Source organism: Drosophila mauritiana, unplaced genomic scaffold (assembly GCF_004382145.1).
Source record: "Drosophila mauritiana strain mau12 unplaced genomic scaffold, ASM438214v1 U_29, whole genome shotgun sequence".
Lineage (NCBI taxonomy): Eukaryota > Metazoa > Arthropoda > Insecta > Diptera > Drosophilidae > Drosophila > Drosophila mauritiana.
The window spans coordinates 17320-28790 of NW_022881427.1; the positions used below are offsets into that span (position 1 = coordinate 17320).

General features: G+C 44.8%; 1 pseudogene; it reads left to right on the forward strand.

The window, feature by feature from the left end:
* Positions 1 to 128: 128 nt before the first annotated feature.
* On the forward strand, positions 129 to 9448 carry LOC117149686 (annotated as a pseudogene).
* Positions 9449 to 11471: the final 2023 nt, after the last annotated feature.

An 11471-nucleotide genomic window follows, 5' to 3' on the forward strand; every position in this document is an offset into this window, starting at 1 on the left:
TTCGTTGGTTCGTTAAATGGATAAAAATAACTTTGCTTACAAGAACTATTGGAACTATTTATAACGAATTTAATTGATTGTTTATCATTTATATATAAAGAATTTATGGCAAAAAATAGTTATATATACAACCTCAACTCATATGGACTACCCCCTGAATTTAAGCATATTAATTAGGGGAGGAAAAGAAACTAACAAGGATTTTCTTAGTAGCGGCGAGCGAAAAGAAACAGTTCAGCACTAAGTCACTTTGTCTATATGGCAAATGTGAGATGCAGTGTATGGAGCGTCAATATCTAGTATGAGAAATTAATGATTTAAGTCCTTCTTAAATGAGGCCATTTACCCATAGAGGGTGCCAGGCCCGTATAACGTTTAATGATTACTAGATGATGTTTCCAAAGAGTCGTGTTGCTTGATAGTGCAGCACTAAGTGGGTGGTAAACTCCATCTAAAACTAAATATAACCATGAGACCGATAGTAAACAAGTACCGTGAGGGAAAGTTGAAAAGAACTCTGAATAGAGAGTTAAACAGTACGTGAAACTGCTTAGAGGTTAAGCCCGATGAACCTGAATATCCGTTATGGAAAATTCATCATTAAAATTGTAATATTTAAATAATATTATTAAGAATAATGTGCATTTTTTCCATATAAGGACATTGTAATCTATTAGCATATCCCAAATTTATCATAAAATATAACTTATAGTTTATTCCAATTAAATTGCTTGCATTTTAACACAGAATAAATGTTATTAATTGATAAAGTGCTGATAGATTTATATTATTACAGAGCGTTAATTTTTCGGAATTATATAATGGCATAATTATCATTGATTTTTGTGTTTATTATATGCTCTTGTATGATTAACAATGCGAAAGATTCAGGATACCTTCGGGACCCGTCTTGAAACACGGACCAAGGAGTCTAACATATGTGCAAGTTATTGGGATGTAAACCTAATAGCGTAATTAACTTGACTAATAATGGGATTAGTTTTTTAGCTATTTATAGCTAATTAACACAATCCCGGGGCGTTCTATATAGTTATGTATAATGTATATTTATATTATTTATGCCTCTAACTGGAACGTACCTTGAGCATATATGCTGTGACCCGAAAGATGGTGAACTATACTTGATCAGGTTGAAGTCAGGGGAAACCCTGATGGAAGACCGAAACAGTTCTGACGTGCAAATCGATTGTCAGAATTGAGTATAGGGGCGAAAGACCAATCGAACCATCTAGTAGCTGGTTCCTTCCGAAGTTTCCCTCAGGATAGCTGGTGCATTTTAATATTATATAAATAATCTTATCTGGTAAAGCGAATGATTAGAGGCCTTAGGGTCGAAACGATCTTAACCTATTCTCAAACTTTAAATGGGTAAGAACCTTAACTTTCTTGATATGAAGTTCAAGGTTATGATATAATGTGCCCAGTGGGCCACTTTTGGTAAGCAGAACTGGCGCTGTGGGATGAACCAAACGTAATGTTACGGTGCCCAAATTAACAACTCATGCAGATACCATGAAAGGCGTTGGTTGCTTAAAACAGCAGGACGGTGATCATGGAAGTCGAAATCCGCTAAGGAGTGTGTAACAACTCACCTGCCGAAGCAACTAGCCCTTAAAATGGATGGCGCTTAAGTTGTATACCTATACATTACCGCTAAAGTAGATGATTTATATTACTTGTGATATAAATTTTGAAAACTTTAGTGAGTAGGAAGGTACAATGGTATGCGTAGAAGTGTTGGCGTAAGCCTGCATGGAGCTGCCATTGGTACAGATCTTGGTGGTAGTAGCAAATAATCGAATGAGACCTTGGAGGACTGAAGTGGAGAAGGGTTTCGTGTGAACAGTGGTTGATCACGAGTTAGTCGGTCCTAAGTTCAAGGCGAAAGCCGAAAATTTTCAAGTAAAACAAAAATGCCTAACTATATAAACAAAGCGAATATAATACACTTGAATAATTTTGAACGAAAGGGAATACGGTTCCAATTCCGTAACCTGTTGAGTATCCGTTTGTTATTAAATATGGGCCTCGTGCTCATCCTGGCAACAGGAACGACCATAAAGAAGCCGTCGAGAGATATCGGAAGAGTTTTCTTTTCTGTTTTATAGCCGTACTACCATGGAAGTCTTTCGCAGAGAGATATGGTAGATGGGCTAGAAGAGCATGACATATACTGTTGTGTCGATATTTTCTCTCGGACCTTGAAAATTTATGGTGGGGACACGCAAACTTCTCAACAGGCCGTACCAATATCCGCAGCTGGTCTCCAAGGTGAAGAGTCTCTAGTCGATAGAATAATGTAGGTAAGGGAAGTCGGCAAATTAGATCCGTAACTTCGGGATAAGGATTGGCTCTGAAGATTGAGATAGTCGGGCTTGATTGGGAAACAATAACATGGTTTATGTGCTCGTTCTGGGTAAATAGAGTTTCTAGCATTTATGTTAGTTACTTGTTCCCCGGATAGTTTAGTTACGTAGCCAATTGTGGAACTTTCTTGCTAAAATTTTTAAGAATACTATTTGGGTTAAACCAATTAGTTCTTATCAATTATAACGATTATCAATTAACAATCAATTCAGAACTGGCACGGACTTGGGGAATCCGACTGTCTAATTAAAACAAAGCATTGTGATGGCCCTAGCGGGTGTTGACACAATGTGATTTCTGCCCAGTGCTCTGAATGTCAAAGTGAAGAAATTCAAGTAAGCGCGGGTCAACGGCGGGAGTAACTATGACTCTCTTAAGGTAGCCAAATGCCTCGTCATCTAATTAGTGACGCGCATGAATGGATTAACGACGGACGTGTTTTCGTTGCGCTCGTGTACAGATTGCGAATAACTAAGTTTTCCTTGTTGGAAAGTAATTAAATCGGTGATTTAGTGCTCCGCGGAAGTCGAGTGAAAATTGTCGAGTGTTAAAAACAAGCGGTTTGGAAATTATAACAATAAACTATTGGAAATTTTCCACTCCGCACGTGCTGCGAGGCGAGCTTACGAGTAAGTTTTTCGAGTAAGCTTTTTGAGCAGCTGTCAAAAAGCTTATTGGTGGCAGTCACTGCTAGGGTTTGTGTATAGGGACAGTTTTAGTGCTACCAGACGCTACCGATAGGTGGAGCTCTAGAGCATCTACCTTTTGTCACTGAGCAAACGAGCATACGGTTGCTGGCGTCGACGGTAGGAGGAGCCACCATCGGAGTTATGCCGATCGAGAGCGACAGCAGCGTGAGTGCCTTGAGCGGAAGTAGTGCTTCGAGGAAGTCCAAACGACGCAGGCGCAGAAAGCCATCTGGCCTCTAAGAGCTCGGCGCCGACGCAGGCGAAATTGGTTGCCCTGGCATCGAATGGAGTGCCAGAACCCGTTGGTGTACTGGAGGAGGCGTTTTCGTCGCTGGAGGACGCCCGGGCGGCTACCCCCCCCACGCTGCTGCCACCGCTGTTGATCCTACTGCTGCCCCTGCTGCCGACCACACTGCTGCCTCCCCGTTTCCACTGCTGCAAAATTTTTTCCCCCCCCTGCCACTGCCGCTACCGCTGCCGCCCGTGCTGGGCAAGCAGCCATGATGGCAGAGCTGTCGGCCACCCAGCGCATGGTGAGAAGCAGCTTCCGCAGCCTAGGAGAAGTGGACACGGAAGAGCTCTCGTATGCTATCAGCCGCTACGATGAGCTGGTGCTGGCGTTAATGCTCCGGTGTGGAGAACTGGAGACGCGGCTCGCTATGCCGCCACCGCCGCCGCCGTCGTCGAATCCGTTAAAGAATACGGCCGCCAATGCTCCCCAGATGCCACAGGTTGCACCCATCGCTGCCCCGCGGACCACCAAGGTTCGCGAGACGTGGTCAGCGGTGGTGAAGTGCGACGACCCTGCGCTATCGGGAAAGCTATAGCGGAAAAGGTGCGAACGATGGTTGCACCCTCCCTCGGAGTCAGAGTACATGAGGTACGTGAGCTCCGTCGAGGTGGTGGTGCGATCATTCGTACTCCTTCAGTTGGAGAGCTGCAGAAGGTGGTAGCATCAAAGAGGTTCGCTGAAGTTGGGCTAAATGTGGCACGGAATGCGGCCGAGAAGCCGAAGGTCGTCGTCTATGACGTCGACACAGCTATCGGCCCTGAGGAATTCATGCAGGAGCTGCATGGAAATAACTTCGACAGCGATATGACTATGTCCCAATTTAAGAAGTCCGTGCACCTGGTGACCAAGGCGTGGTCGGTAACCGACGGCGCCACAGTAAATGTAACGCTAGAGGTAGACGACCGCGCGATGGCGAAGCTTGATGTAGGTCGTGTCTACATCAAGTGGTTCTCATTCCGATGCCGAGCACAGGTCCGCACATACGCCTGCCACAGATGCGTGGGTTTCGACCACAAGGTCAGCGAATGCCGGCAGAAGGACAATGTCTGCCGCCAGTGCGGGCAACAAGGCCACACCGCGGCAAAGTGCCAAAACCCGGTGGACTGCCGGAACTGCCGTCACAGAGGGCAACCCTCGGGGCATTACATGCTCTCGAACGTGTGCCCGATATACGGGGCGTTGCTGGCGAGGGTGCAAGCTAGACATTAATGTTTAGCTTCATCCAAGCGAACTGTGGCCGAGGCAGAGCTGCGACCATCGAGCTCGGAGTCCGACTCAGGAGATCGGAGTCTATGTTCGCGCTGGTGCAGGAGCCGTATCTCGGCGGGGACGGAATGGATGTGCTGCCTGAAGGAATGAGAATTTTCACCGATCGGCGAGGGAAGGCAGCCATCCTAGTAGATCAACAGGAAGCCATCTGTATGCCAGTGGAGACCCTCACCACGGATTATGGCGTATGTCTGGTCGTTAAAGGGAGCTTTGGCTCAATCTTCCTTTGCGCCGCATACTGCCAGTTCGATGCACCTCTGGAACCGTACCTCCGGTACATGGATGCGGTCCTGCTGCAGGCCAGCAGAACCCCCGCAATCCTGGGCCTCGACGCGAATGCAGTGTCCCCCATGTGGCTTAGCAAACTCTCTCGTCATGCCGAGGGGCAAGCTAACTACAGACGGGGTGAGCTGCTGTCAGAGTGGATGCTGGAGGCAAGAGTCGCCGCCCTAAACCAGTCAACAGAGGTGTACACGTTCGATAATCACAGAGCTACTAGCGATATCGACGTGACAATCGTCAATGAGGCAGCATCTATGTGGGCCACATATGAGTGGAGAGTGGACGAGTGGGAATTGAGTGACCACAACATCATTACTGTTGTGGCCGAACCAACTACCGCGCGCGCAGTTGAGAGCATAGCTCCTGTGCCGTCCTGGAACTTCTCCAATGCACGTTGGCGATTGTTCAAGGAGGAAATGGTGAGTAGAGCAGCCGAACTTCCGGAAAACTTCTCAGAGTCGCCGTTGGACCAGCAAGTTTCGACCCTGCGCAGTATAGTACATAATGTATGTGATATTGCGCTGGGAAGAAAGTCAATTCGATCGCCCAACAGGAGAGCACGTTGGTGGACTGCCGACCTCTGCGCTGCAAGGCGCGAAGTCCGGAGACTTCGTCGCCTACTCCAAGATGGAAGGCGTCGTGATGACGGTGCCGCTATAGAGCGTGTAGTGGTCGAGCTGAGGCGGGCCTCAGCAAACTACAAGAAGCTCATTGGGAGGGCGAAAATGGATGACTGGAAACGCTTCGTGGAGATCATGCCGACGACCCATGGGGGCGCGTCTACAAGATTTGCCGAGGCCGCAGAAAGTGCACGGAGATTGGGTGCCTCCGCGTGAATGGCGAGCTCATCACTGATTGGGTGACTGTGCACGAGTGCTCCTCCGCAATTTCTTCCCAGTTGCGGAGTCCGAAGCACCGACTGCCATCGCGGAGGAAGTCCCACCGGCCCTCGAAGAATTCGAGGTTGATGCATGTGTTGCCCGGTTGAAGAGCAGGCGCTCTCCCGGCTTGGACGGCATCAATGGCACTATCTGCAAGGCAGTCTGGCGCGCCATACCCGAGCACCTAGCATCGTTGTTTTCCCGATGCATCCGATTAGGATACTTTCCCGCTGAGTGGAAGTGCCCACGAGTTGTCTCGCGCGCTCAAAGGCCAGATAAGGACAAGTGTGAGCCCTCCTCATATAGAGGAATATGCTTGCTGCCAGTCTTTGGTAAGGTGCTCGAGGCCATCATGGTGAATCGTGTGAGAGAAGTTCTTCCGGAAGGCTGCAGATGGCAGTTTGGATTTCGCCAAGGACGATGTGTGGAGGATGCTTGGAGACACGTGAAGAGCAGTGTTTGTGCCAGCCCGGCGCAATACGTGCTCGGCACATTCGTGGACTTCAAAGGAGCATTCGACAACGTCGAATGGAGTGCTGCACTCCGCCGACTAGCAGACTTGGGATGCCGGGAGATGGCTTGTGGCAGAGCTTTTTCTCCGGCCGAAGAGCAGTGATCCGAAGCAGTTCCGGTACTGTGGAAGTACCGGTAACTAGAGGCTGCCCGCAGGGTCAATCAGTGGCCCATTTATCTGGGACATTCTGATGGATGTACTGCTTCAGCGTCTCCAGCCGTATTGCCAGCTGAGTGCATACGCTGATGACTTGCTGCTTCTCGTCGAGGGAAATTCCCGAGCTATGCTAGAGGAAAAAGGAGGCACAGCTGATGTCCATCGTAGAAGCGTGGGAGCGGAAGTTGGCGTTGCCGTCTCGACCAGCAAGACGGTAATAATGCTGCTAAAAGGTGCCTTGAGACGTGCGCCTACGGTGAGGTTTGCTGGGAGCGAACCTTCCGTATGTGCGTAGCTGTCGGTACCTTGCATCACGGTCAGTGAAGGAATGAAATTCCTCACGCACATAGCTTCGCTTCGCCAGCGGATGACCGGAGTCGTTGGAGCATTGGCGCGTGTGCTTCGAGCCGACTGGGGCTCAGTCCTCGAGCCAGGCGGACCATATATGACGGACTCATGGCACCTTGTGTGCTGTTTGGTGCCCCGGTATGGTATGACACCGCCGAGCAAGTAGCCGCCCGGAGACGACTAGCCTCCTGCCAGAGGCTAATCTGCTTGGATGCCTTTCGGTATGCCGAACAGTGTCCACAGTGGCACTGCAGTACTTGGTGGAGCTCCCCCGCTTGACTTGGCTGCTAAGTTTTTAGCGGTCAAATACAAGCTGAAGCGTGGATACCCCGTGGAGGGAACGACTGGCTATATGACGAGGACACTACGTGTCTAAGCTGGAAGCAGAGGAAGACTCGCCTAGAAGAGTGCTTACTGCAGAGTTGGCAGAACAGATGGGATGATGACAGCGAACCAGGACGGGTGACGGCATAAATTCATCCCATATGTCACTCTCGCCTATCGGGATCCAAGATTTGGATTCTCGATGAGACTCTTACCTGCTGACAGGTCACGGGTCGTTTAACGCATTTTTGCAAGGGAGAGCCCTCAGCTGATACCCACTGCTTGCGCTTGTGAGATCCATATGAGGACTGGATGCACATATTGTGCGCTTGCCCCCTATATGCAGATTTGCGGAACCTCGATGGACTTGGAGTGCAGCGCCTTGGCGAAAACTGGACCTTCGATAGAATCCTGGAAGATCAACAGAGGACTCAACGGCTGGCAGTGTTTGCGGACGAAGTGTTCCGTAGGAGGAGGGGTGTTTAGCCCAACAACTTCGCCGTGTGGTTAGCGGGCGAGAATACTTCCACAGTCCGCTATTGCTTGTCGTAAGAGGCGACTAATATAGCCATAGGTCCCTCTAACCCTGCTTGTCGGAGCAAAAGGAGGAGGCCCACCGAGCCTCTCTTTCGGTACCACGGGTTGTGCAGCTATCCAAGACTGCACATTGAGGTAGGCCCCTGGTGGAGTATCGTGGTGGCTGTGGTTGGTACCCATATCGCGGGTAGAGCCTTCGTGTTCGACGTTTGAGTTACGGTGCTAGTTGCGCAAAACTCGGGTGCTGTGACCCAGAGATCAGTAGAGATTTTAGGTAGATCTCGCTCCTCAGCAAGGGGGAGTGCTTGCCCGGCAAGCAAGTACTCGAATTGCTACCGGGGTGGTCGCTATGTACATAGCTATAGCTTCTAGTCCGGACGCTTGTCTGGCGTATCCAGACACATACACCATGTTGATACATGCACCACTTGTGGGTGTTCAGGGTGTCGTGGTTGTAATCCCTTCAGTGTGGAACACGCCACGTAAAACAAGTTCGGAGAGATCTGAAAAGTCGTCGTTGTCCCTATCTACTATCTAGCGAAACCACAGCCAAGGGAACGGGCTTGGAATAATTAGCGGGGAAAGAAGACCCTTTTGAGCTTGACTCTAATCTGGCAGTGTAAGGAGACATAAGAGGTGTAGAATAAGTGGGAGATATAGACCTCGGTTTGGTATCGTCAATGAATACCACTACTCTTATTGTTTCCTTACTTACTTGATTAAATGGAACGTGTATCATTTCCTAGCCATTATACGGATATATTTATTATATCTTATGGTATTGGGTTTTGATGCAAGCTTCTTGATCAAAGTATCACGAGTTTGTTATATAATCGCAAACAAATTCTTTAATAAAACGATGCATTTATGTATTTTTGATTTGAAAATTTGGTATAACTCCAATTACTCAGGTATGATCCAATTCAAGGACATTGCCAGGTAGGGAGTTTGACTGGGCGGTACATCTCTCAAATAATAACGGAGGTGTCCCAAGGCCAGCTCAGTGCGGACAGAAACCACACATAGAGCAAAAGGGCAATGCTGACTTGATCTCGGTGTTCAGTACACACAGGGACAGCAAAAGCTCGGCCTATCGATCCTTTTGGTTTAAAGAGTTTTTAACAAGAGGTGTCAGAAAAGTTACCATAGGGATAACTGGCTTGTGGCGGCCAAGCGTTCATAGCGACGTCGCTTTTTGATCCTTCGATGTCGGCTCTTCCTATCATGTGAAGCAAATTCACCAAGCGTTGGATTGTTCACCCATGCAAGGGAACGTGAGCTGGGTTTAGACCGTCGTGAGACAGGTTGTTTTACCCCTACTAATGACAAACGTTGTTGCGACAGCATTCCTGCGTAGTACGAGAGGAACCGCAGGTACGGACCATGGCACAATACTTGTTCGAGCGAACAGTGGTATGACGCTACGTCCGTTGGATTATGCCTGAACGCCTCTAAGGTCGTATCCGTGCTGGACTGCAATGATAAATAAGGGGCATTTGCATTGTATGGCTTCTAAACCATTTAAAGTTTATAATTTATTTTATAAACGACAATGGATGTGATGCCAATGTAATTTGTAACATAGTAAATTAGGAGGATCTTCGATCACCTGATGCCCGCGCTAGTTACATATAAAAGCATTATTTAATACAATGACAAAGCCTAGAATCAATTGTAAACGACTTTTGTAACAGGCAAGGTGTTGTAAGTGGTTGAGCAGCTGCCATACTGCGATCCACTGAAGCTTATCCTTTGCTTGATGATTCGATAAATAAATGATTTTTCCTGTAGCCAAACAAACACCTCGTCATCAATTTAGTGACGCATATGATATTGTCCCTATCATATAATTTTTGATATAAAAGACTTTAAAGAATTATATCAAGTTGCCAAATACCTCGTCATCATTTAGTGACGCATATGATATTGTCCCTATCGTATAATTTTGATATAAAGATTTAAGATTCTATCACGTTGCCAAATACCTCGTCATCAATTAGTGACGCATATGATATGTCCCTATCATATAATTAATATAAAGACTTTATGAATTGTGTCAAGTTGCCAAACACCTCGTCATCAATTTTAGTGACGCATATGATATTGTCCCTATCATATATTTTTGATATAAAACTTTAAAAGAATTGTATCAAGTTGCCAAATACTCGTCATCAATTTAGTGACGCATATGATATTGTCCCTATCATATAATTAATATAAGACTTTAATGAATTGTGTCAAGTTGCCAAACACCTCGTCATCAATTTAGTGACGCATAGAGTATTGTCCCTATCATATAATTTTTGATATAAAGACTTTAAAGAATTATATCAAGTTGCCAAATACCTCGTCATCAATTTAGTGACGCATATGATATTGTGACTTTAATGCAAGTTGCCAAACACCTCGTCATCAATTTAGTGACGCATATGATATTGTCGATATAAACTTTAAAGAATTGTATCAAGTTGCCAAATACCTCGTCATCAATTTAGTGACGCATATGATATTGTCCCTATCATATAATTAATATAAAGACTTTAATGAATTGTGTCAAGTTGCCAAACACCTCGTCATCAATTTAGTGACGCATATGATATTGTCCCTATCATATAATTTTTGATATAAAAACTTTAAAGAATTGTATCAAGTTGCCAAATACCTCGTCATCAATTTAGTGACGCATATGATATTGTCCCTATCATATAATTAATATAAAGACTTTAATGAATTGTGTCAAGTTGCCAAACACCTCGTCATCAATTTAGTGACGCATATGATATTGTCCCTATCATATAATTTTTGATATAAAGACTTTAAAGAATTATATCAAGTTGCCAAATACCTCGTCATCAATTTAGTGACGCATATGATATTGTCTCTATCATATAATTAATATAAAGACTTTAATGAATTGTGTCAAGTTGCCAAACACCTCGTCATCAATTTAGTGACGCATATGATATTGTCCCTATCATATAATTTTTGATATAAAGACTTTAAAGAATTCTATCAAGTTGCCAAATACCTCGTCATCAATTTAGTGACGCATATGATATTGTCTCTATCATATAATTAATATAAAGACTTTAATGATTGTGTCACGTTGCCAAACACCTCGTCATCAATTTAGTGACGCATATGATATTGTCCCTATCATATAATTAATATAAAGACTTTTTAAAGAATTGTATCAAGTTGCCAAACACCTCGTCATCAACTACTATATTATGGTTGCGCCGACCTCTCATATTGTATTCTCTTATGTCTTCATAGGATTTTGGCAATTATACGAGTAAATTAAATAATATACATATGAAAATGATTAATTATTATATGTATAAGGGAAAAAATGCTGAAATATTCCCATATTATCTTAGTATTATAGAGGAAAGACCGTTGCCGACCTCTGATATTGTTCAAAACTTATGTATTTATATGATTTTGGCAATTATATGAGTAAATTAAATAATATACATATAAAATGATTAAATATTATATGTATAAATGTATAAAGGAAAAAATGATGAAATATTCCCACATTATCTTAGTATTATAGAGGAAAGACCGTTGCTGACCTCTGATATTGTTCAAAACTTATGTATTTATATGATTTTGGCAATAATATGAGTAAATTAAATAATATACATATAAATGATTAATTATTATATGTATAAATGTATAAGGGAAAAAATGCTGAAAATATTCCCATATTATCTTAGTATTATAGAGGAAAGACCGTTGCTGACCTCTGATATTGTTCAAAACTTATGTATTTATATGATTTTTGG